Source organism: Mastomys coucha, unplaced genomic scaffold, assembly GCF_008632895.1.
Source record: "Mastomys coucha isolate ucsf_1 unplaced genomic scaffold, UCSF_Mcou_1 pScaffold5, whole genome shotgun sequence".
Classification (NCBI taxonomy): Eukaryota; Metazoa; Chordata; class Mammalia; order Rodentia; family Muridae; genus Mastomys; species Mastomys coucha.
The window spans coordinates 59,019,799-59,047,447 of NW_022196911.1; the positions used below are offsets into that span (position 1 = coordinate 59,019,799).

Sequence of the window (27,649 nt, forward strand, 5' to 3'; positions counted from 1 at the left end):
CTCTCTCTCTCTCTCTCTCTCTCTCTCTCTCTCTCTCTCCCTCCCTCCTTCCCCCTCTTTCTCTCCCTCTCTCTCCCTCTCTCTCTCTCTCTGCAATCTGAGGCAATGCTTTATTCACATCACAATGACCAACGGACGGAGACTGCATGATAGGTACCCTGCACATTATCCTCCAAGACACAAACTATCTTGATTTGCAAAAATCAACTAGAAAATGATCTCCTCAGTGCAACTTCCCATCCTCATAGGTGGGGTTTTAAAACTCTCACTCACTTTCCTGGAGGCAACTAAGGATCACTGGAGGTAGAATCCCTCAGACACACTGTCTTGTTCTTCTTCATAAAGAACACACTTTTTAGATTTTTTTTTTTTTTTTTTTGGAAATCTTTATTTGTTACCTTCATTTACATTCCCATCAAGACTTTGGTACAGATTGCTTATATTGATACCGGCCCCAGAGAGGCCATCCTACCCATGAACAAATCATCCAAAGTTATGCCATTGCCCAGTGTCATCCCTGCTTGTGTGAATATAGAAGATGTCCATCTTAGTCTTTGCATCGAGCAAAGGGAGCTTTATCATCCTGCTAGCGCAACCTGGCTTTGTAAGAGCTGGAGCCAAAGTTTTGATTTGTTTTGTGACCATGATACCTTTCACATCTCCTCTTGAATCAAAGCATCCAACTGGTTCAACCATTCCAACACTGTTCTCTGGATGTCTTCCTCAACTCCAGAGTTTAAAATTTGGTCTCAATGCCATCAATAAATACGATGGGTGGTATATGCTTTTCAGCAACTCAAAACAGTTCTTGTATGAGTTTGTGTCTGTCACACAGGTACTTTTGATGTAGTTCCTGAGCCAACCACTCTGAAAAGAGGATCCAAGTTTGGCTCACTGTTGCTTTGTCCAATAAGGGCTTACCTGTGCCCAGCTCATTATAGTGAATGATCCCTGAGGGAGCAATATTCTTATCTCTTTGTAATACTGAGGGTGGGTAATACAGAGCCCCACAGATTCCATAATCTCCTGGATTTACTTGTCCAAGACAACAACATCTTCATAATTCTCCTGAGGGACCTTTTCTTTCTTCATTACTGTGACCAGAGACTCTGTATCATCCATCAGCATCCCTATGACAAATACACCTTGTAACTGAGCAGGACTGAAGAGCCTAGTCCCAGCAGATCTTTGTCCACAAGCAAAAGGATGCTAACATAATGTTCTGAGCCCAGAGGTGTGGACACAATGGTGTGATTATCATCAATGACCTTCTGCAGCTTTCCTGCAGACATTGGGGATCCCTGGGATCACCTACTTTCTATCTTCCCTGTTCTCGTTCTTCTTCTAATGGTTTCTGAAAGACATCGGGGATCCCTGGGATCATCTATTTTCAATCTTCCCTGCTCTTGTTTTTTGTCTAATGGTTTGTCTGTCCCTGATTTCTAATGAGCTTTTCCTCCACAGGAAGTCAGTCTTTAATTCTCTTTAACTTCAGTAAGTTTCCTCAGCTGAGTTGAGTGTGAGCCATCACATCACCAGAGGCAGTTTGCTGGCAGCAGCTTTGTTTTCTCTCCCCACCTCTAGTTGGTATGGATGGTTCCTAGTTCTTTTTCTTGTCCTTGTCATCCTTATTGTGTGACCCTCAGGACAATGGCAACCATTCTAGTTTATATGCATCTTTCCTCAGCCGCTTCAGCTGCCACCATCAGGAGTGCATTCCACCCCCACTTCCTCTCTTATCTCTCTCCTATATATTATGGTCACAATGTAGTATATTGAGACATTTGTATGTCACACAATAGTCCACCTATACTTAGTGTGTCCACTGCCTCATGGAAGTGCAGAACAAAACAGTGGATCCCAGAGATCCACTGGAGAGGGTAGAGAGGAGACCAGTGCTCCTTGGAGATGCCCAAGCCCTGATGTTTTCCAGGTCAGCTTCTCCCTGAAGAATGCCTCAAGAACTCCGGGGCCAACATGCTACATTGTACAAGACCAAGCAAAGCCAACCACACAGGACTCCCACATAGGAACATACTCAGGAAACTAAGCACCGAATGAGCACAGATGACACCCCCCCACCCCCCAAGATGATAGCCTGTACGATTTCTTAGTCTCTTAGCAATTAGTCATGACACTGAGGGAAATCCATGAGTCCTGCGTGCATCCTCATCTCCAAAAGGCCATTGACCCAAGAAAATAGGGTCTGGTCAGATTCAATTCTGAAGTTTGATGCTTTGATGCAGCTAGGATGTGCCCTGATGGCTGCTGAGAAGCAGAAATTGAGAAAGATGAGGCCACACTATGTGCTGAGCAGCCTCACATAGGAGACTCACAGAAGCCTTGTAGTTTAAGAGTGATCTGTCTGAAGCCCAGATCCCTTGCTTAAAAATGGCCTAGAAGTGTGGCATAGCAGAGCCCTCATAACCTCTATGGCACTCTCATCCCTCCTGCCAGCAGGAAGGATACTTGACAAAGAAGTCAGAAGAGTTGGACTAGTTTAAAAGGCAAACTGAGGCACAGGGAAAATTAGAATTTTATTTGTGCAAATGAACAACAATTCAAGGATAAAATGATTCCAAGTCAGAAGGCACCCAGAAGCTTTATAGCAGTGTTGGGGGCACTATAGGATACTATGGCATTATGGGAAACTCTCAGGTGCTGTGAGACACCATGGGTCATCATGGGACACTATGAGGCACTATAGGACACTATGGCACTATGGGAAACTCTCAGTTGCTGTGAGACACCATGGGTCATCATGGGACACTATGAGGCACTATAGGACACTATGGCACTATGGGAAACTCTCAGGTCCTGTGAGACACCATGGGTCATCATGGGACACTAAGAGGCACTATAGGACACTATGACACTATGGGAAACTCTCAGTTGCTGTGAGACACCATGGGTCATCATGGGACACTATGAGGCACTATGGGGGCACTATGGGGAAGTGTAGGGCACTGCAGGACACAATGAGACACTATGGGAAACTATGGGTCACTTCGGGGCAGAATAGGACATGGTGAGGCACTACTGGACATTGTGGGACACTGTAAGGTAGCCTATAATAAGTGGGACACTATAAGGTAGTCTCCTGTTACTCCTTCTCTATCTACTTCACCTGTTCTAGGAGCACTATGGGACACTGTGGGACACTTTGAAACACTGTGGGGTGCTATGGAACAGCTACAGAAGTGAAACAAAGAATGTTTCTTTGTGTTTTTCTATTGTATCCTGGGAGAAACCTCTAGTTGTCTAATTTGTATGTGCTTCTGCTTCTCCCGGATTGGCCTTAAGTTCTGTTTCTCTTTAATACAGACATTTACAAGACTAGCCAAAAAAAAAATCCAAGTTCAGTTTAGCTTATTTTTGCAAAGCATGTAGATAACTTCTGAGATCTGGTTGGTTTGTCTATTTTGATTTTTTCAATTACAATGAGTTAGTTAGTTAGTTAGTTATCTAACTAGCTAGCTAGCTAGTTAGTTGTTAATTGGTTGGTTGGTTAGTTAGTTAGTTAGTTAGTTGTTAATTGATTGGTTGGTTGGTTGGTTGGTTAGTTAGTTAGTTAGTTAGTGGTCATGGTGCACATGTGACCACTAGAGAACATTATGGTTCTCAGTTTGTCCCTGCCAACCTGTGGGTCCGAGGATCAAACTCAGGCCTTACCCACAGAGCCACCTTGCTGGCCCTGCTCAGGGCTTCTTTATTCCTTGTGCCCATTATAAGAACCAAGACCCAGATGTACAATATATAAGAGGAGACATTTTAAGAACTCTTCAGTTATTGGTACTGTCTCCCTCTGTGTAAAGAGAGATGAGATTTCCATCCTTGGAAGTTATCAAAGCCAGGGCTTGAGATCCATGGGACAGGTGAGGTAGAGAAGAAGTAACAGGAGTGAGTCCACCCTTCATAGTAGCTCTTCTCCACCCCTGTCCTTTCTTATCCCTAATTGGTAGAGCTGGGTCTGTAAAGGGTCAGAGGCCTCTGACTTTGAATGTGGTTTCCATCCCTTACTGATTGCATGAACTTAGACATGCTCATCTCTTTGCCTTTAAATTTTCTTATGTAAGTAAGTGTTGGTCCTCTCTCTAAGTGCTGTGTTGAGCCTCAACTGGGACACCCACAAACACAATAGTTGGCACTGTTACTGAGCCAAAGAGAAAGATATGTGTGGTGCTGGATCGGAAGGTACTCTGGAAATGGTCTTCTGCCTTCTTCTCTTTGCAGCTGAAGAAACTGAAGGGCAGGAAGCAGAGACCCCAGAATGACAATCAGCCTATAGCTGAGGCTATTGATCTAGTCACTTTTCACTCCAAAACCACCAGGCTTGCTTCCCATCACCAATATTTACCAACCTCACCTCAGCAATACTTACCAACACTCCCATCAGATCTTGATGCTGTGGTCACTAAGTTCCGCTCACATACAAATCAGTGTGCTGGACACAGGGGAAGCAAGGATAAAAACTGAGGCTCACACCTATAAGGAGCACACAGCCCATTGGCTTGGGAGCTGCAGGTGGTGACTTCAGACTACAGATAAAGAAGTGTCATGTGGTTATGATAGCTGGAATTTTGAAGTCTAAAAAGCATCCTAGAGCATACTCAGGGGGACATGGGGTCTGGACTGTAGTGGGGTTGGTCGATTTGAAGCCTGTGTGCTGCTTATTCATCTCACGCAGAGTCTCACAAGAAACACTCACAATGCCAACCACAGTCCTGGAACACTACAGCTGGCAGGAGTCCCCTCCATTGTAGGAGGCATCTTCAGGAGAAGAGCATCAGTCAGAGGCTCTGCAAGCATCTTCAGCCAGCTCTCCTCCTGGCCCACCTTCTTTGCAGCTCAGCACTGCGTACCAGAGCCAGGTGCCCTTTTCTCAGCCAATGAAATCAGTGCCAAAATCATTCCTTGGTCCCCAACAAGCCTTTCAACACCCCTGTGTCCCTAAGAGGAAATTTTCCTAACCAAATGAACAACAGTAGAGCACTGAGGGGTATAAGGACCCCTTGGCTACATCATGAAGCAGATGATGTGATGCTTAGCCCATCTCTGTCCATGAGATGGCTCACTGTAACTCCAGGCTCTAAGCAGAGATGATAGGACTAAGTCAGCAGCTGAGAAGCTACAGCCCCAGAGTGCTCTGCATGGTGCTTCAGACACCAGCTCCAGCTCAGTGCTGAGAGGCCTGGGAAGATAGGGTTCTGTGCTTCCCAAGTCTCCCACCTCCTTGCCTCTGCTCTTGCCGTTCACATGTTGATTGTGCAATGCCATTTGTAACTTGGGAAAGGCTCCCACTGTTTTCACAGGCCCTGCAAATCCAGTCTCTGAGGACTCTTCTAGTATGAAAACTGCGACTTCCCATCTGCTCCACATCACAGGGGACATGGAAACACAGAGGTGTCCAGCCTCATCCTGGCACAGCTTAAGAAGACTTACCTTAGCCGGGCAGTGGTGGCACATATCTTTAATCCCAGCACTTGGGAGGCAGAGGCAGATGGATTTCTGAGTTCGAGGCCAGCCTGGTCTACAGAGTGAGTTCCAGGACACAAAGAAACCCTGTCTCAAAAAACCGAAAAAAAAAAAAAGACTTACTTATAAAGTCATGTTTAAGATAAAGTGTAAATGTGTGGTGTATGTGCATGCATGCATGTATGTGTGTGTGTGTGTGTGTGTGTGTGCACGTGCACAAACAACATTAGAGCAAAGCCAGGCTCTTAAGGGTCTTGCTTGGCATCACAGGGCTGGAATGGCTAACACTCCTTTAAAGAAAAATGGTGAATTGTTTGTCCATCAGTAACAATGCCACCTTTGATAGTGTTGCCAGCTGTAGGAAACCCTTTTATCTGATCCTACTACCTGCCAGTACCTTCTTTCATCTTCTAAGTTCTCCGGTTTTCTGTTCCTCATTCAGCTTTGGTTCCACATCATCTTCAAAGGTATAAACTTGCTTTGCTGCCTTGTTCCAGTCTGAGCGGCAGGTTGCAAATAGAAAGCATCTAACTCAGGTCCTGGCTTCATGAGTCTTTTTTGTTTTTGTGTTGAGGAAGTTTAAAATTCCCAGAAGATTCTGGTAAGCTGTCTGTGCCCTTATGTTAAATATGACTTGAACAAATTCTTGGATTTTTCATTCCCTCTTTTCTCAAAGCAACATAGCCATGCTCAAGACTGTTAGCAGAAAAGAGGAAAGTGCTGGGGACTCTGGGGGTAGGTGTCGGGGGAGGGATATGCAAGTTATGAGATGGAAACATTCAGCTTAAGAGACAAAATTCTACTTATCTTTTTATTGTGTCCCACAAGGTGTGCATTGCTACACAACCAGCATCCATTACTCTCTTGTCCATAAGCCTCCACTACTCACATCGTCCTTCCTCAGGACACAAATTCATACAAACATTACTATATAATTAAGATGCAATTCTAGTGACATTTATGTTGCAAGCTCATTTTCATGCCTGCAATATCGTGCATTCTCTCTCCTGAGAATTCACTATCTTCTCTCATTTCGAGTCCTCACTCAAGTAACTCACAATCATCTCTTAATAAAGTTACATAGACTTCAGGTGGATTTCACCCACCATGTTTGTTTACCCTCCAACAAGACAGTAAAGAGATCATTGCTACCCAAGCACAAATAGTTTGCTTGGATTAAAGGTTAGGGGGGAATATGGGTTTTCAAGATTTACATTTTGAGAAGTGCACTGGCTACAGTGTGGATTGCAGATTCAGGAGGGAGTAAGAATGCAAGATCAAGTTAAGAACCCATTCTACTAGCCTAGATAAGAAACGATGGAAATTTAGATTAGAATGGTGGCAGTAGATAACAGAAAAAAATGGTGTGATTGAGATATATTTAGAAAGGGAAAATAGTATAATGAATTTCACATATCTGAGTAAAAGATAGAGAAGAAGCTATGCAGATTAGCTTTTAGATTCCAGACTTTGACAACTGTGGGGTAACATTACTTATGACCCTCTAATCCTTGCAGAGTGGCCTGAGTTCAGGGGAAGAAGTGAAGAGTGGGAAGCAGGAACTTCACTCAGCTATGGAGCTTCCTACTGGCATCTCAGGGGCAGACACCACAAGCGCTGCTAAGCAGTTAAGCTATCTGGGACTCAACAGACTGCGATGAGGCACTTGCGTAGCTAGCCTTGCAATGCTTCGTTTGTCTCAAGTCTTTGCTGACCTTTACTTTGTTGAGAGAGGAATGGCAGAGAACTTCTCCTGGCATTCTGGCTGATCCTGGTCACTGAGGTGGCCTGGCAGTTTCCGCAGGATTGTGCCACTGTTGCCAATTTGTGTTTGGTGACACTTTTGAACTGAACTGTTGTTATCCTACATTATTGAACTGGACTGCTGGTACCCTGACAAACAGAGATTGGAATCTGCCCCCAAAGAACTACTCCTAAACAGGTCCCCATCCTCTTGTCCTACTTACCATCTTTTCTCCCCTACCTTTGGACAGTGTTCTAGAAGGGGGATTGAAGTGTTTGAGAACCCTTATTAGAGTTATGGCCTACAGTCAAGAGAGCTAAGTGTAGGCTCCTTGCCAGCAGGTAGCTGCGAAGAGAGAACCCCAGACCCAAAGGGTCTCTCCAGGGCTGAGCAGGATAGTGTCAGCAACTGGAGAAGAACCACACGGGCCAGGAGTCTTGTTGAAGCAAGAACTCGCTTTAATATGACAGCAATTTGCTTATATAGATAGAGCAAGGAGGTGGGGATAGAAGTATGGGGTGAGATGATGAGGGGTGTAGGGTGAACTCACAGGGCCTATAAGAAATTTATACATCAGCAGTAGCTAGGCAGAGGCAGTCTCATTCAGGTCAGTAAGTTGTACTGAGTGAATGACAGGTCTCGAAAATCAAGCCAGGCTCAGGTTTGTCCTCAAGCCCAAACCAAGGCCAAATAGAGCCCAACAGCTAGGATGGTTCAGATGGTAAAGTGCTTGCAGTACATAATGATGACCTGAGTTTAGAACCTTGGTACCATGCAAAATCCAGACACAGTGTTACACACATGTAATCCCAGACTTGGGGGAAGGGCACAGAACAATCCCAGGAGCTTGCTGGCCAGCCAGTCTAACCAATTGTTAAAGAAAACCCTAAGGAAAGAAGGTGAAAAGCAATTGAGGAGACGCCTGGCCTCCATACACACAAGCACACATGAACATGTACACACAAACATGCTCAGACATGTACCCATACACACAAAAGGCTAAAAACAAAAAGGGAAAAGAGAATATAAATGTAGCTTAGCAATATCGTATTTAATTGCAAAAGACTGGGTGTTTTTCCCCTAAGCGAAGGAACATGGCACAATTTACTCCTCATACTTCTGTTCTCTGTGGTCTAGTATTTTAAGCATGTCCCAACCAGAAAGACATTATATTACAATGAAAGCAATCAGTCTGATTAATTCATAGACAGAAGAGTCATCTATTTATAAAATACAATGAAGAAATACTACTAAAACTCACACAGACATTTATCAATGTTGTAGCATAGAAAATGAATATGAAACAATCAGTAATGTGTCTGTGTGCTAACAATGTGCAGCCAAAATAAAATTAAAAACAAACATCTTCATAAAATAGGAAGCATTCTTGGAAGTAAATGTGACAAATATTTGAAAGAAAATATTTTACTTTGAAAAAAAACTACACAGCATAGTTGAGATAAGTAAAGAGAAACTTAAAATGAAAGGGTATAACCATAGTCTTAGATCAAAACAGCTTTCAGCAAAATATCACTTCTAGATGTATCTGTGAATTCAGTGTACCTTCAAACAAGGTCCCAGAGATGTTCTTATAAAAAGTAACTATCGTCTGTGGAGAGTCTGCAGACCTGTGGTAACCACAGCAACATTCAGAAAGAATATCAAAGCAGAGAAGCAGTGCAAATGATTCAAAATATGTTATAAGGCTAAACTTATCAAGACAGTGGTGTTGGCAACAATATAGACAACTTAATCAGTGGAGCAAAACAGTCTAAAATAAATTGACCATTAATTTTCAACAAAGGAAGAAGAGCAGTCTAATGGAGAAAGAATTGTTTTTTTAAATTAAGTAGGTCCTGTAACCATTGAAGATCCAAAAGGTTTCGGAGTCTGGAAATGACAACAGTCAGTTGCAAGTGTCATTTCTTTTGGAGGGGCTTGTTTTCTGAGGCAGGGTTTTGTTGTGTAGCCCAGGTTTGGCCTTGAACTCTGAGCAATCCTCCTGTCTCCTTCTCCCTGGTGTTGCTATTACAGAAATGACCATAATACCTATAGAAAAAAAAATGTTCCCAGTTGTTGACAATACTATCTAGGAAGGATTGAAGAAAAAAACCTGTCCCATGGGTCTACGCATCATAGCATCTCTTTGGAAATGGGGATAATACATCAGAAGTGTTCATATAAAGACAACTTGGAAAGTCGTTCCATCTTTACCTGTCTCGTGGCATATCATAATGTACACATGAACTAGCACATGGGGACTGAGATAAAAGCCAATTATTATAATATATTCTATTAGTGTTGTTCTAGTTAGGTTTCTATAGCTGCAATAAATCATGACCAAAAACCATGGAGGAAATAAAGAGTTTATCTCATAGCTAACAGTCCATCATAAATAGAAGTCAGGGTGAGAACTCGAAGCAGAAACTGAATGAGCAGAGGCCGTGGAGGAATGCTGCTTACTGGCTTGCTCTCCATACCTTTCACAACCTGGTTTCTTAAGTCATCCAGGACCACTCCAGGTCAGGAGTAGCATCACTTAGATCATTAATCAAGAAAACACCCACAGATTTGCCCACAGGGTAATCTGATGGAGGCGTTTCCTCAATGAACATGCCCTCTTCCCAGATGCTCCTATTTCATGTCACGTTACAAAACACACACAGACTCAGACACGGACACAGACGCACACATGCACCTAACCAACACAGGTATGCAGCCTGGCCACTATAACTTTCGCTGAAGCTCCAGTGTTCAGTCCCTGAGCCCATCCACCGCCTGCTGCCTCTCCCCTTCCAGGTATCTCTTCTCCAACACTTCAGGAATTTGTTCTTTTGTGCCCAGATGTAGCTGCCTAAAGAAGAGAGTGCTACCGTTGTGGATAAGTATCCTTGCCTCCTGTTCCTGAGCTGCAGAGATAACCTACAGGATTCCTCAGGTGGTTGAGGGCAGACACTGATATAAATTGCCACAGAGTAACTAGACTGACTCCTTAGGGCTCTTCTCAGCTCTGCTGTCTCCGTCTCCTCTTACTTCTGCTTGATGGAATCATTTCCCACTGACAATTTTACCCCCAACCCTTGTCTCATATTCTGCTCTTAGAGTTACACTCAAGCGAAGATAGAGACTGTGGCTGTTTCTGCTTTTACTGTCACCACCGCTACCACCAGCATCAGCAGCATCAGCACCACCAGCACCACCACCATCAACACAATCAGCATCTATGCCAGATATCTAAGAATAAGTCTTCACAATCCTCCTGCCTCAGCATCCTGAATGATGAGATGGCAGTTGTACACCACCGTGCCTGGTTTGACTGTCTCTAAACAAAGTGCACGGAGACCCGATTTAACCAAAGACGAGTAAGTCAAACACAGGAGTCTAGACTGTGAAGACCCTGGCAGTGACCACCAAAAGGAGAACAACGAAAACTAAAAGTCTAGATGGTTGCTTTCGGTGACCACACAGCAGAGTGGTCGGCTAAAACCCAGACAGAGGAGAAGCACAGCATAGAAACGAAGACCTAATTATACTACTGCGAGGCTAATGTACTACACGGGAACTAAGGAGACTGTAAGACTAGGAGAAAGTACTGTTTCCTCATTGTCCCCAGGGGGATTTTATTCCATTCTTGATAAAGAGAAGTGAGGAAATCTGTGTTTGAGGATGTGGGTTTTTTTTTTTTAAGCCTCGAAATAAGAATTAATAGAAATAAAAACAGGATGCATACTTTCCAAACGGCTTTTTAAAAGGCAAAGAAAATAAGTTTTGTATAGGAAACATACTTTATCTAACATGTGGAGGCTCTCAGCCTTCATCTCTTACCCTCCAGGGACTTTCCTGACTCTTCCTTCCCACTGGTCCTCAACACCACCTCCAGGGTCATGAATGCAAGCACCCTGTTGCTGACCACAGCTTCCTCCATTTCCACCCCTGACTTTTTTTTTTTAAAATTACAACCACCAAAATAGCTCTTGGCCTCACTGTCACCCGTAGCTCCTTGGTTTTCCTCCCCCATCCTCCAGCCCTCTTTGTCCTTCAGTTTTCCATACATCTAGGTTAGAGTTCAGGGTGCAGTGTTCCATTGTGGCTGTTGCCAGTATCCTGTACCCCAAGCTGCTTGCTCCATTGGCTTTTGGTAGGCCTCAGGTGGCTGAAATCCACTCAGGTTAAACCCACTCCACGTGCTTGCTTTTGGTGTTTGAGCAGCTGGAGAAACACCTCACTGTGTGAACTATACCTTCACGAATCCTGAGCCCACACACTCAGCCAAGCAGTCCTTCAGATATTTCTGGACAGCTCATCACCTGACCCTTCACAATGGCTTTTGTAAAACTTCTCCAGCCTTCCCAATGCCCAGCTTCCCTACTAACACAACACTGTGCTGATGGACTCTTTTTGAAGTTCACACAGGAAATGGGCTATCACACCAGATCGCCCAAAGTGCTGCTATGAGACCCGCTGTTGTAATTGCACCTGCCTGGTCTGCTTGGCTGTCTGTTCACTAAAAGAGCTGCTTTGCAACCTGAGGGAGCCTTGTTTCTTAACTACAGCTGAGACCCTCACACCTTTTTCCTTAGGCTATGAATGGTCAGTTATCTCATGAATATTCAGTCTCCCCACTCCATCAGCTGCTGCAAGCGTATACAATGTAACACTAGTCGGCCTTGAGTCAGAAGGAAATCCTGTGGTAAGGAGGAGTCTTAGGAGTGTTATCCCCATTCTGTGCAGTACCTGGGCAGGGGTCAGCTTGTGTGTAATCTGCCTGCCCAGGCCTGTGTGGCACCTGGCTGAGGAATCTCTCCAGCTTGCTCATCCCACCAGGGCCCCATGGCTCCTGACTGACTAGAGGTCTTCTCAGGTTTTCAAGCTTGCTTTGCCTTCTGGGACTGCACAAGGCCCGGCAGGGGCCTTCTCCAGTATAGTCTGCCTGCCCAGTCCACATGGCTGTGCACTGGGGGTCATATTGAGCTGGCGCTGTTGTGGGTGCATGAGGGAACAGACTGGGAGAGTGTGAGCATGGGAAAGCTGAACCTGCAACTTGTCTACCAAGTGGTGGTGTGGGCTAAGGAGAAGGGTCCTGAAAGCTGGAGAGCTGGTCCTGCCCCTTGCCAACTGTGGCTTTGGGTGAGCTAGCCAGGGCAGTACTGGAGACCTCAACTTGGTGGTATGGGTGTGGGAGAGCTGGCTGGCTAACTAGCTCAGCTACCACCCAGGCTCAGATCCAGTACTTTGAGTTGGCCCACCCCAACATCTACCCCATCTATGGAGCATGAGAAGGGGCTGGTCCTACAGATCCAAAACTGCAGGATCTCCATGAAACAGGGCAACAAAAGGGTGTCGGAAAGGAGTCTCGATGGGGATCTATTATTGATAGTGAGGCAGGAGCCAGAGGCCTTGAACAAGACAATGAACATTTATAAGTAAAGAGGTGTGGACAAAAGATACACTTGGGACACACTGTGGCACACTATATAACTTCCACAATGAGAATTTTTTTCCCTTTTGGGGGTAAATACGAAGAAACAGGGAGATGGGTGGAAATGGGATGCATGATGTGCAATTCACAAGGAATCAATAAAAAGTTAAATAAAGGGGCTGGTGAGATGGCTCCGCGGGTAAGAGCACTGACTGCTCTTCCAAAGGTTCTGAGTTCAAATCCCAGCAATCACATGGTGGCTCACAACCACCCGTAATGAGATCTGACGCCCTCTTCTGGTGCATCTGAAGTTAGCTACTGTGTACTTATTTATAATAATAAATGGATCTTTAAAAAAAATAAAGCAGTCCTTGGTTAATGTCTTTTTAAAAAAAGTTAAATAAAAATCATGAATGAGTCTTATCTTCATCATCATCATCACCATCACCACTATCATCCATTCATTGGTCCATTCATCAATGGCCCTGAAACAAAGACATGTGCTGAGATGAAGCAATGTCACATGATCTCATCTACAAGACTGGACAGTTGAGAACATAGAACCAGAGATTAGAAAGGTGGTCCCGGGGTGGGGGTGGGGGTGCTTACAGACTCTGAAATTGAAGAGATGAAAGTTACAGGGTCACAGAGTATAGAATTTCAATTAGATAAGGGCTGTGTTGTATAGGAGGAGTGGACAGCTATGGATTTGTCTTCTTTTTCAGACTCTTTATTTTATTTAACGTGTATGGGTATTTTTCCTGCAGGCATGTCTGTGCACTGTATGCAAGCAGATCCCAGAAGAGGATATAGGATCACCTGGTGCTGGATTTATAGACAAAGACCACCATCATTTCCTGGTTGGCTGAATGGAAAGGGGAAAGCAAGCTGCATGGCAGCCTCTCTCTCTCTCTCTCTCTCTCTCTCTCTCTCCCTCCCTCCCTCCCTCCCTCTTTCTCCCTCTCTCCCTTCCTCCTGACTGCAACACATACTGTGATTAGTGGCCTCAACCTCCTGCAGCTATGACTCCCCTCCATGACAGACTATACGAGCCAAAATAAACTCTTCTTCCTCCTCCTCTCTTACAAGGTTTGCCCTTTGCCAGGTATTTTGTCATGGCAACCAGATGACTAACATTACAGCCATCAACAGATAAATGGATACAGTAAAGTGGCGTGTGCAGCCAATGGCGTTTTACTCAGCCATAAAAAGTAGTGAAATTATATCATTTGAAGATATAGAAGTAGGACTGGGAATCATCATATTAAGCACATCAAACCAGACTTGAAACACAAACATTGCATGCTTTCTCCCCCACGTGGATTTTTTTTACACACATAAAAGTCATAGCTGCCTTGTTCCCTGACAGCTATCAGAATGGTGGTCATGAGTCCCTCAGCTCCTTAGCAGCCCTTTGGAAATATTTCCATAAATAACCCAAGAGAGTAGGGTACCCGGAATCCTGCATGCTCTGTGCCCTCTGACCTTCCCAGGAGATCCCCTGTGCCTTTATTGTTGTTTTATTCCCCCACTGGTAGGGTATTTATTGTCCCCAGTACTCAAATACAAGTTCAATTAAATATCAGAATTTGGCAGCAACAACCTGTTTGCTTGTCAAACACATTGTAAATTGCATAAAACCTATTTTGGTGCAGTTTACAACTTTGGAAATAAAAACATACTCCTGCAGCAATTTGTCTGCTGAAGCCCCTAGGAAGTCTGGATTCTAGGGCTCCTGGTCAAAGACTGGAAAGTGGCCAATAACAGGAAGGGACATGTTAGAGAGTAGAATAAATACAGCGCCCACCAACAGCCGTGGGTAAAGAAAAATACCCCCCACATCTAGTGCTGCGTAAAGACTGAAGAAATAGTATATTTAAAATCTTTAACACTATGAAAAGATTAGCTAGATAATACATTTTAAATCTTTAGCATTGTGCAAATATTAAATGAAAAGTACATTAAAATTCTTAGTTAGTGTCTGGCTCACTCTGCCTTTAATAGAAGCAGTGGTGGGGGCCAAGGGGAGAGATGGGGCTTAGGGGTGGGGACTGGGGGAAGCAATGGCAGTAGCAGTAACAATGGTGTTTAGAGAGGCAGCAATAATGATATTAAATGGTGACTTGGAAACTCTGATGAGAAAAATCCAGACCCTGATGAAACAGATCAGAAGCTGAGCAGTGTGCAAGCAAGCAGTGCATGACCCATACTTAGATGATGAGGGGAAGCCTCCAGGCTTAGGTACAGTCAAACCTGAGAATAGGACAGAAAGTGGTCCAACCATTCAGGTATGGCCTCCTGCAAAAGCCCCTGATAATAAGAGCAGGCAGGAAAAATGTTGAAAAAAGATGCTAGTGTTTCCAGATACTAAGTACATACCCGTTACAGAATCTGAAAAGTCCGCTGTGTGATGGGAGGACAGGAGTGGACTTACAGACACTGTAACAAAACAGACAGAACAGAAACAAAACAAAACAAAACAAAACAAAACAAACCAGAATTGCAATAATGTGGGGGGGGAGATACTTCATAATATATATGCTAGTCTTTTGAGGAAAACAGATAGTCTTGTGAAAAACGATAGATTGATAGATGATAGATAGATAGATAGATAGATAGATAGATATCCAGCCAGCCAGCCAGATATGTATCTTTGCAAAATAAATAAGTTGCAGATGAAAATAAATTTGAAATGGGTAAAGTTAATCGACAAAATAATAAAGCATAAGGTTTTTTTAGAATACACTAAGATTTTTTAAAACTCATATATCAACTAAAAATGGGTTAAAACATCAATATAAGACTCTTAAGCATAAAAATCAAAAACAGGAGGCACAATTCAAGACACAGGCATAGGCAGGGACTCTTGTGAAGGACTCAAGAAGCTCCGAGTGAAAAGACCCACAGGAGGGGTGTCCCCACTCGACAGGAACTGAGATGTAGAATCCCCAAAGGACTCCAAAGTTAAGCAAGAGGACAAACACCCCATCCTCAAATTGGATGGATGAAGTTAACAGGCAGTTCTTTAAAAATAAAGCACAGATGACCGATACATTCAGCATCTTCAGCCATTGCAGAAATGCAAATCAAAACTACTTTGAGGTTCCACAGCACCCACCCCAACCAGAATGACTATCATTAGGAAGAGGAGGAGGAAGAAAAGGTGTTGATGGTAGAGGAGAACAAGAACAAGAAGAGGAAGAGGAGGAGGAGGAAGAAGGAAAGAAGGAGGAGGGCAAATGCTTATGAGGATTTGTGAGGAACCCTTACATACTAATTTCGGTGATGTACACACACATGCACACACACACATATTTTTGTTTACATGTTTACATTTTTACACACCATGGCAGAGGCCTTATTATACACACCATACTGTACAGATAATCAGTTTTCCAGGCTGCCTAGGGGTACATGGTACAAGAAACAACCAGAATTCCAAGCTGGGAAGGTGACTCAGTGAGTAAAGGGACTGTATTCAGATCCCCAACACTTACAAAAAGAGCCAGGTGGGACATCCCAGCCTTTAACCACAGCACCGGGACAAAAAAAGAGACCAAAAAAAGTCCATAAGATCAACGAACTGCAGCCTAGCAGAATTGGTGAGCTGCAGATTCAATGAGAAACCCTGTCCAGAAAAACAGGGCGGAGCAACCAAGGAAAGATATCCTGTTGACCTCAGGCCTCTATACACTGGTACATGCTGACACAAACACATAAATTCACACACATGCACGCGCACACACACACACACACACACACACACACACACACACACACACCACATAACATCACAGGTTGTTAGAGAAATGCAGGGAGTGATTGCTTTGTCCTCAGGAGGATGACTGTGATCAAAGGCAGGTAATAAGTGCTAGCCAGGCTCTCAGAAACCTGTCTGCTGGAGATCCCCAGTGTAGCTGTCTTGTAAAAAGTGTCTCCAGAGTGGAAACCGAGTTACTCTATGATCCATAAACGCCACAGACAAATTTACCATGTGATCCAGAAATGTCACCTTCAATGCATTCATTTTTTTAAACGATTTACGTTTGTGTACATGTATGTCTGTGTGTCTGTCTGAGTGTATCTCATGAGGGCAAAGCTGTCCACATGATCAGAAGAGCACATATGACGCCCTGAAGTTGGACTTACAGATAGTGGGGAGCCATCTGACAGGGGTCCTGGGAACCAGACTCAGGTCTCCTTGAAGAAGAGAAAATACTCTTAACTGCTCAGACTGTTCTTGTACATGTTTATAGCCAAAAAGTGAAAGAAACCTAAACATCCACCAACTTACTAATGTACACAAGAAATGTACTCTCTCCATTCAGCAGAGTGTTCTTCGCAATAAGAAAGGAATGGAATTATGGATGACTTGCTAAAATTGGACACCTGGTAATGTGCCCAGTGAAAGATGACACTCAAGTGTCTCGGCATCATGAGACACATACAATAAATATTTATTGTCCGTGGGTTCCATATCTGCAAATCACCTTCTCAAAAGAACTTATTAGTAATCCCACGAAGAGACACATACAATAAATATTTATTGTCTGTGGGTTCCATATCTGCAAATCACCTTCTCAAAAAAACTTATTAGTAATCCCACGAATGGTATTCTCAATAAATGTGTATATGTGAACGTATGAGTGCAGTTGCCTATGGAGCCCATAAGAGGGCATTAGACCTCCTAGACAACGGGTAGTTGTGAGCTACCCAACATGGGTACTAGGAACTGAATTTAGGTCCTCTGCAAGAACAGCAAAAGCTCCCTTACCCACTGAGCCATCTCTCCAGACCTCACTTTTATCCCATTTGTTAATGACTTCACTCCTTTTAATAGCGCAGGCATGGTGACCAAGCCTCATGTTCCTAAGTATAGGAAAGCTATAATGTGCCCTACAGAGGTGGATACAGGCTGTGCTCATGGCCAAGTTACAGTCCTGCTGGCCAGAAGTTCAGTGCTAATGACACAACAAGAAGTAAGTTAACAGGTGCTTCAGGCAGAAACATGAAATAAGCAAGGTTGCATATCTAGCAATTGACCGAAACCTGTAAGCAGAGCTACAGCTGAATATGTGTTCTAGAAATGCAGCCAGACAGCGTTCTCTAATTCAGTGCTTACGGAGGTTCTGACGTCTGTGACTGCCACCACCCATGTGTGAAATGCGTTCAATGGGCGAGAGAAAATGGGAAGCTGTGGGGAAATTGTAGGGAAGGAAAGGTGTCTTTCCCGAATGTGCAGGTGTCTTTCTGGTGATGACCAGAGGCATTAGAGACCTGATGGTCATACAACTCTGTGAGTTTATGAGAGCCCCTGAATTATCCATAAGCTGCATGATATGTCAATTATACAGAAATTAGGAGAAAGGAAAAAAATGAGGGCATAAAAATATAAGACAGAGACGGAGCTGGTCTTTACAGACCTAAGTGACACCATTTCTCCTTTGTGTCCCTCTCTCTTTCTGGTGTCTATGTGATTAGTGTTATTTTTAGGCATTCTTAACTCCACCTACACTTTTAAAATTGTGCCTATGTTTAGATTCTCCTCAGTATACTCTCACTGTGAACTCTGCCTCCTCCTGGGACTGGGGGCCTCTCACACCTGCAGCTTCATGTCATGACCTACTTTACCAACCTTGCGGTGTGGGGCAGTGAGATTTGTGGCCCATTTAACACAGTCACAACCTCACTGCAATACTCCAGCTTCCACTTCAGACTGTGGGGGCAAGCAACAGAAACGGGCTCTTCATCATCGTCATCGCAGGGAGAAGCAGAGCAAGCTGGAGCCAGGAGCTTCAGACTGCGTCTGTCAGTGCCCCTTAGTCTTGGTCCCAGACTGCTGAGTGTGAGAACCCACTGGATTCTCTTCTCTGTGACATGGCATTTGGCATCTGGAACTGCAAGGCACAAAGGTGAATGGGTGTACATGTGTTGTCATTGTCCTCAGAAGCACACAGAAGAGAGAAAGGATGATCGGAAGCTCCCAGGGCTCTGTTGACTTCCACTGTGACAAAAGGAGACCTTCTCCCCACGGCAACAATACAGCATCCCAGGTAGCATGATGCCCTGGCAGGAAATCTGAACATTTAAAATAAAAGAAGAAATGTCAGGTGTCCAGTTGTGACAAAAGTCTCCAACGAGCAATACAGGAGGAGGTGCCAGTGCCTGAGGCAGGGTGGCAGGGTCAGGAGTTTCCCTTCTCTAGTGACAACAGAAGAGACAGAATGCCAATCGAAGGGATTCTTCTCCTCCTAATAATACAGATTGCTTTCTATGAGGGAATAGACAGACAGACAGACAAGGAGACAGAAAGACAGAGACACAGAGAGGAGGGAGTTCCTAACTGAAAGTCTATTCCCAACCCATCCCAGCCTCGCTGCCCTGACAACCACCTCCTTTTTCTCCTTCTCTGCAGGCTTCCATAGTCACTCACACTGACACTCACTAGCCAGCTCTGCCTCGTGGTTTTTCCCCATCTTAACTTGGACTAGAATGCTGTCATTGAAGATTCCAGAGCTTCACATGAGGCCCTTGGAATGTGAGCGCCAAACCGGCCTCTTCCCAATTTTGATAGCACGTCTTATTTCAAATTACCTTAGCTCTCACATTTAGACTTGCAAATCCTCGTAGGAGTTGATGTTATAAAAATGGCAATTACAGTCAGGTGAGTTATCATTTTTAAAGATCTGTTTATTATTATATATGCATGTGTGTGTGCCTGTGTAAGCTTATGTGCACAACATGTATTCAAAACCCTCAAAGCCCATAATATGGAGTTGGATCCTTTAGGGCTGGAGTCCCAGAGATTGTGAGTTTTCAGCAGGGATGGTAGATGGCAGGAACAGAGCCTTAGCCCTCTGCAAAAGCAATAAGTGATCTGGACTACCCAGCCATCTCTCCAGCCCCAAAAGATTGATCTTTAGGTCAGAACTTCATGCATGCAAAGCTATTAGCTCTTATGGTAGGTCTGCCTCAAGTCTAACTTAATATATTTTTTGAAGTTGTCTACGGCTGCGTTTGATAGAATATTCTGGTCTTTGGTAAGACCTAACCTTCCCTTGCAAAGAGGAGGTTGGAGAATCATTCTTACAGCACCTGTGATGCTTAGTCTGCATTGTCAGTTTGACTGCATTTACAATCACTATGGAAACACAATTTGGGGGTGTCTACAGAGTTCCTCCAAGAATAATTTAATTGGGAAAGGAAGAGAGACACCCCGCATGCAGGTGGCAATATCCTGTTGTCTGGGGTCCCAGACTAAATAAAAAAGAGAAATCGGGCTGGGAATAGCATCTGTGTCTTCGATGCTTCCTGACTGTGGATATCATGTGACCACCTCACATATCTCATGCCGTGCCTTCCCCACTGTGATGGTCTGTACCCTCCAACCATGAGCCTTTCCCTCCTTAAGCTGTTTTTTCTAGATATTTTGTCATGAGATGAGAAATTCGCCCATGTCTTCACATGGGCGGCTACTGATAGTCCAACCTTCTGTCTCGGTTTCAGACAGCTGAGCTCACACTCAGGGAGGTATTTGTACACTCATGTCCATAGCGCTATCATATAAAACAGCCCAAATACAAAGCAACAAGTGTGTCTGTCAACAGATAAATGGGAAAACGAAGTGCGGTATATCCACACAATAAGTGTCGTTCTTCCTTTACAGGCAGCACTTCTGACACATGCTCTGAGGAGAGGCCCTGATAACAGTCACTAGGTAAAGTGAATCACTAACAAAAGGGCAAATACCAGGTCAATATCCAGTGCTTAGAATACTTAATCTACAGAGTCAAAAAGGAGGAGGAGCAGGGCTCTGGGATCTGGAGAGAAGGAGACAGAAGATATGAGCTATGGGTGAAGATCTGTCATTTGGGAAAATAGGGGGTGGGGCTCTAAGGTGGGCCCTGGGGATAAGGGCACAATGGAATGCATGTGCCTCATAGCCCTGAATCTAAGCATTAAAATGGATAAAAGGGTAGCACTTCTTCTATGTACTCTTACAATATTGTTATATTTTTACAATTAAAATGTGTCAGCTGGGCGAAGTGGTTCACCTGCAACCCCAGCTCTCAAGAGGCTCAGACAGGTGGATGACAAACTAGAGGCCAGTCTGGCTACATAGCAAGATGTTAATTCAGTAAAATCCCTGAGGTGGTACTACATCTCAGTGGTACTACATCTCAGTGGTACTACATCTCAGTGGCGTAACACTGTCGTAGTACCCTGGGGCTCTGGCTTTGGTTCTCACCACCACACACACACACAAAAATTAAAATGACAAAATTCAAAATCATCTTTCGAAACTGAATCAGTGCATGATTTTTTTTCCTGGTCATCATTTTTTATCATAGGGGAAAAGAAAGGAAATGAAAAGGATGTGCCCACCTCCATTTAACAGATTCCTGGAATACAGAGTGGTAGAAGTATTTGGGACTCATCTCTCAAGGGTTCTAACAGCTATGACCCCAAACATTATAGCACAAGACAATTGTATAGAATGGGGAAAGGTGTGGCAATAGAAACATAAGCTGTAGACTAGAACTCCCGCTTTCATCCCAGCAGCCTAGACTGTGGCTTCATGCATACGAGATGAGATGCTTGGGAATCCATTTTCACTTGGTCTTTCAAACAAAAGACAAAGGCAGAGCTCATCCGGGCAAAGCCAGAGGGAGTGAAGTGTACCTCAGAAAACACACTTTCCTTTCTGTCTCTGAGTACTTTAATTTGTAGAACGGACGTTCCACAGCACAAACAGCTGTGCGTCCCCAGTGGCAGCATCGGAAGCCACTCTTCCATAAATATTTAGATAACCTGATAGGTGACAAGCGTGGTCTGCATGGTGTTTGCCTCTGAGACAGGGCACTGAGCCAACGATGCCATCAGACATCAGACATGCATACCAGCTGAGAGACTTCCTCGTACCCGCTCAATTGGCAGCCACTTGGTATTATTTTTAGTTTTGGAAAGAGATGAGGATGCAGAAGACACTTTAGAGATTCAATAAATAAGTCTATGCAGACCAAATTTTTCTCAGCTAGGAAGCCTACCTTCCCTTTCTTTAGCTAACTGGCTCAACGCATCCTGCAGCCACCCCCACTCAAGGGAGCGACTGACCTCTGAGCTGTCTTTGTGACAAGGTCAAAGACAAGATAGTTGTTTCATTAACATAATTATTATTTGTTGTTGATATTATTGTCGATATTATTACTGTTTGCAAAGTGTTTACTATGTAATATATATATATGTACATACACATATATGCAGACTTGATTCCACAGGATTCTCTAGAGTGACAAAACTTATGCTTTTTTTTAAACTTATGCTTTTTATACAAAGAAAATTATAAAGGGAGATTTATTATGGTAGAGGCTGGATACTCCCACACTGGAGCATCACAAGAGCCTGGTGGTTGATTGGTCAGTCTAAGCAGTTGAAAGTTTCAAAACAAAGACCTTTGATGCATCTTCAGTTAGAGGCTGCAGGCCCAGAAGCATCCTGAGGAGTGAAAAGTCTAAAGAAGCTAGAGACTGATGTCCCAGACCACAGCAGTAGCAACAAATGCACTGGCTCAGGAGCAATGGTGCTTGCACACAGTACCTGGAATCCTTTCCATTTTTATTGATCTAGATCCAGCCTAATGGATGATACCTCCCACACTCAGGGCAAGTGTTTCCTTCTTAGTTCCTGTTCTGCATGATGATAGTCTCCGGAAACTAACCGCCTTTTAATGTCTCAATCCACTCAATTTGGCGATGTAGGTGCTGTGTGGTGTGTGAGATAAACAGTGGGCTTATCCTTGTGGCTAAGTTATGTTCCTGTACAAGCTCACTTCCTCCAGAAACAGTTACAGCCCAACACCAGACAGCTGAGCACTTGTTGAGTAGCCTGCACACCGCATTCAGCATTCCTCTCTCTTCGATTACCACCCACATATGTAAGATTGAAACTGTTTACCAGAGATCCTAGGAGAAGGAAGTTCAGGTCAAACACGATCAAAGTGCCCCAATTACAAAGAAAACCTTGAAGGGCTCAAAGTGTTTCCAAGTTCCAGCCCACTCACCCCAAACAGCATTTGGTATCTGTCAGGTACATAGCCTTCGTAGGATCAAATCCTTTCCAGACAGATGTACAAAAAAAAAAAAACTCTTCCAGAGTGACAGTTGAAGTCCTTTGTAATTTAACTTAGCTTTGAAGCCACTCTAGAAGCATGCAAACTAAACCCAATTATGGTTACTATCTCAAAGAGATAAGACTTCAAGATTTATCTTTTCTTTTACATGGATAACCTGGAGCTATAGACAGAAGAGAGTGCTCAATTACAAAATACTTGAAATAGAATCCTGTTTGTCAGTCAGTCAGTGAGGGCAGAATTGGGATGGTAGAAATCAAAATCCACGTGCCAAATGTGGCAAAGTAGAGAACCACAAAGGCATGCAATGGTTTGAAGCAGCTGAAATTCGGGATCTGGGGTCGGCTCCTTTACAGAGTCAGGTGCTGAGTCTCCAGGGAGGCACCAGGTCATCCCAATGCATCGTGGACCTTTGCAAAGCAGGTATACTCTAGAGGCACAAACCCCACCAAGGATGCTAAAGATAAAAGATTTAATAGCCAGATACAGGGTCCAGTTTAGCTCCTCACTCTGCTGCCAATGGACCCGTGTGAGGATCTGATGTTCTCTGCCTGTGATTCTGTCTCTTTATCTGTTAAAAAAAAAATCATATCTGCCTGATCAAGATCATTACGAGGATTAACTAAAACTTCTAAGCAAACTTCTTGGCATTGTGTATGCATTCCGTAGGGCTACCCTTAATTTGAAAGAAAAAATAGTGTGTGCACTTATGTACTTGTCTGTGTGTGTGTGTGTGTGTGTGTGTGTATCTGTGTGTATGCAAGTGTGTGAGCAGGTATGCAGATAGATGCATGAAGAGGCTAAAGGTTAAAAGTGGGTTTTCTCAGTCTTTCTCCACCATATTGATGGTTTTGTTTTGTTTTGTTTTGTTTCATTTTGAGTTTGTTTGGTTTGGTTTGGGGGGGTTATTTATTTATTTATTTATTTAAGTTTTTTGTTTGTTTTGTCTTGTTTTTCCAAGACCGGGTTTCTCTGTGTAGCAGAGTGACCCTGGCTGCCCTGGAGCTTGCTGTATACACCAGGCTGGCCTGGAACTCAGAGATCTGCCTACCTCTTTCTCTGAAGTGCGGGGATTAAAGGCATGTGCCACTTCTGCCTGACCGCCTTGTTCTTCCAAATAGGATCTATCAATGGGTCTTGGGGTTCACTGACTCAGTTAGACTGACTGGCCAGGGTGTAGAGATCCACCTGTCTCTGCTCCCCTAGCACTGGGATTACAAGTATGCATTACTACACATGAGTTTTACGTGGGTGCTGGGGATCTGAATAGGTCCCCTCTAACCTGCCTAGCCATTTCCTCAGCCTCTAACCTTGGCCGTGTGTGCATACGCGTGTTCGTGTGCATGTATGACTGTTACGTGTGTGAGCACATATGTGTGTGCAGGTGCACATCCATGTATGTGCAGGTGTGTATAGAGGCCTAAAATTGATAGCAGAAAAAGTTAGATGTCTCTCCAACTTATTCATTAAGGCAGGAAGGATCTCTCAACTGAGCCCAGAGCTCATTGATATAGCTATTTGGGTTAGCCAGCTTGTTTCTGGGGACCCTCTATCTCCACTTTCTTAGGACTGGAACGACAGGTGACTACCATGGCTATCCAGTACTTATGTGGGTTCTGAGGCCCCAGCTCTTGTCCTCACCCTTGCCCTGCAAACACTTTCCACACTGCTCTCTCCTAGCCCCTTAACCTTATCAGTGCATCTCTTCCATGGTAACAATCTACTTTCCAATGCCCCAGTTACTTCCAGTCAGGACCGGGACACCTCATCCCTTTCCAAGCCTGGCTCTGTAGTTTTCTACCATGTTTCCTTGGTGTCACTTCTTGGAGATTCACACTCCATCCATCTGCAGCTTTTTTGTTCAACACGGAACCCGACCTGAGAAACTGACTCCAATTAAGTTGACCCAGAAGAGGAAAGGAAGCAGTCACAAGGGGACCAGAGCAGGATGCAGTGTTGTACATGCATTTGCATCCTTAAGCCAGGGCTCAACTATGCACACACAGGGAGAAGATGAAAGGGAATGGTGAGGCTTCAGGGCCATGTACACTAAGGGGAAAAGAACCAAATCAAAGCCCAGGCTCCCTCTCTCCTGCCCCCCTCCCCTGGCTTCCTTTGTATGGTTCTACCCCTCCCCCAGTCCTCAGCCACCCCTTTCTCCACCCAGTCAGTGAAGACCCACCTGGCCTCCTGCATTTATAAGGTGACTTTGCAATGTCACTGCTCCTTCAGGACTTTGGTAATGTCATTGACAATTCCCATAACAACCAACCACGATGCTCCCCAAACAGGCAAAAATCAGAAGGGCTTGGGAATGTGAAGCCTCTTTAGCACCATGTGTCCTGGAGTCATTTTCCGACCATTTTGCATCTCAGGTCTTTGGATTACGCTGCATAGCCAATAAAGTCTATGCAAATGTTTCGAATTCTGAAAAACTGTGAAATCTGAAGCCTGAGTGCTTCGGAAGCTGGGGTACTCAATGTGTATCTGCCACGAGCATCAAGCTGTGATCTTCTGTGAACCACCCCACCCACCTAAACTTCAAACACCACAGCCCTCTGCTAAATTATTTAAGATACTAAGGAGGCATTTCTCCCAGATTCCAATACAACTGGGATTCCCATGTTCTAGAGATTCTGATCTTAGAGCCCACCAGGGGAATTAATCTCCACACAAACACTTCACTTATTGGAGGTGGGGGTGGGAAACCCTGTTTGTCTGTGCTAATAATCTCTGAGTCCTTATTCTGGCCCTCTTTGGAAGGTCCAGATGGGTTTTTTCCTCTGGTAAATATAAATGTCTGCAAAATGGCTTTTTCCTTTCTCACTTAGACCCATTTACCACCCACGTAGAACCATATTGGACAGAACTAGATCTGTTTTGCCTGGAACTAAGAATTTACGGAGGGATCTTAGGGATTGTTCTCAGTTGCTACTAGCACTGGGATTCAGGGTTATATATAGTTGCCTCTGAAAACCCAAGACTTGCAGATCACGGGTTTCAGAGAGTAGAATCTGTGTTGGCATGGCCCCCCAGTCAACAAGTGCAAAGAGCCGAACAATGGGTGCAGGTAGACAAGAAGCTCAGTGCTCATCTCAAAACACTTTAAGCATTCTTTATTCAAAATTTTGAAATGAGGAGTGTTCCATGAGCAGTTCAGACTTGGGAATATTTTCATAGACTTAGCCAATTGAACAACCTTAAAGTGTGTGTCTGCCCTCAGCCTTAATGGTGGAGATGACAAGTCAATCAGGTTTGTGATTTCAGTGGCTGTACCATTCAGGAATCTTTCCATCAACTTCACTCTTAACAGGAACAAGAGGCTGGGGTTAGGGGTCGGTCACTGTGGGACTTCACATGCTAATGAGATAACATACCTCAAGATCTCTCAGAGAGACACAGACCTTACTAAATGTCTAGAATGGACACTCCTAGTACCACTCACTATGCTTGCTGTTTGTTACTTGTGACAGGGTCTCATGGAACCCAGGCTGTCCTCAAACTTACTTTGCCATGTAGCCAATGATGACCTTAAACTCCTGATCCTCCTGTCCCCACCTCCAAAGGCCTGGATTACAGATATCTGCTACTGCAAAAGGCTGTGTGTGGTCTTTATAATTGTTTCCTTTGTTTTTCTCTCCCACTAAGAAAAATCCATCTCTCGTTCATTGTTATCTAACCACAAAGCCCAGCCCGGACCCAGCACAGGACAAGTTCTCAAAAATTAGCATGTGGAGCAAATGAGTAAATATCCATTATTATCACTTGTATTTATAATATCAGTGACTTTTAGGCTGCATAGCTCAAAGCAAATTTCTTGTCTATAATATAGGGCAAAAGCACTTACATCTAAAAGTCTTTGTGAACATTTTTTTTTAAAAAGCCTTAATGCCTACAAAGGCATTATGTAGTGCGCCCCTCCCTGGTGGGGTTTCAGAAGGCTTTTTGCCTCTTGTTGTGTCCAGTTCTCTAGTGCTTATGTTCAGGCACAGGATAAGATACATGTTCTTGGGAAGGCTGTCTGAGATGCTGGGATCTATTTCCAAGACAGGAAGATCCTGATTGATCCACCATAGTCATGTGAAACAGTAAACATCCAACAGAAGGCCACTCCCCCACACCCCTCCATTCATACTGCATTCCACCAGGCAGGAGATTCATTCTGCTTCTCCCAGACATGACCCACTGCATCCAAGGACTGCCAAGTGGAACGCAAATTGAGGAGTCACTACCAGTAAAGAATGGAAGAGGAAATATGGGAAAGGAGAATCCTTCTCCCTAGATTTCCAGGCTGTTAAAAAGCAGAAGAGCAGCCTCCTCATAAGCATGGCCAGAGCAAACTCCCCTATAATCTGCTATGTTGCTCATCTGTGATTTTTCAGCAATTTATGTCTCTCTGACAGAAACTAAAAATCCATGAATGCTTTACTGAATCCAAAGAGAACAGATCTTTGACTCTCCTTAATATTATTAATAAATCGGAAGAGGGTGTAACATGAAATTAATGGGCAAATTTAATAATTCTCCTATTAGGGTTGCCTTTCCCTGCAGTTCCCAGGGGGAAAACATGTGTGCGTAGTTACTGAAGACACATATTGTTTAATGGAAACTTTGTAAAAATGAGAATTAGGCCTTTGGTGAGTGGGGATCTTTCATTTAATTTGTTTTTACTGCCAGAACACAGGGAGTTAATCACAGCAGATCACACCAGCAGGCAGCCCAGCAGAATTAAGCTTTGCTGTCGAAAATCACCAGTGTAATGACTTCTCCAAGGCCTGGTGTTTGGAGAGCAGAGTGGTTGGTTGTTATGGGAATTGTCAACGACATTGCCAAAGTCCTGAAGGAGCAGTGACATTGCAAAGCCACCTTATAAATGCAGGAG

General features: G+C 44.1%; 1 pseudogene; it reads right to left on the minus strand.

Annotated features, from left to right (window-relative positions):
- Positions 1–294: 294 nt before the first annotated feature.
- LOC116078677 overlaps positions 295–27,649 on the minus strand; it is a 33,220-nt pseudogene continuing 5,865 nt past the window's right edge.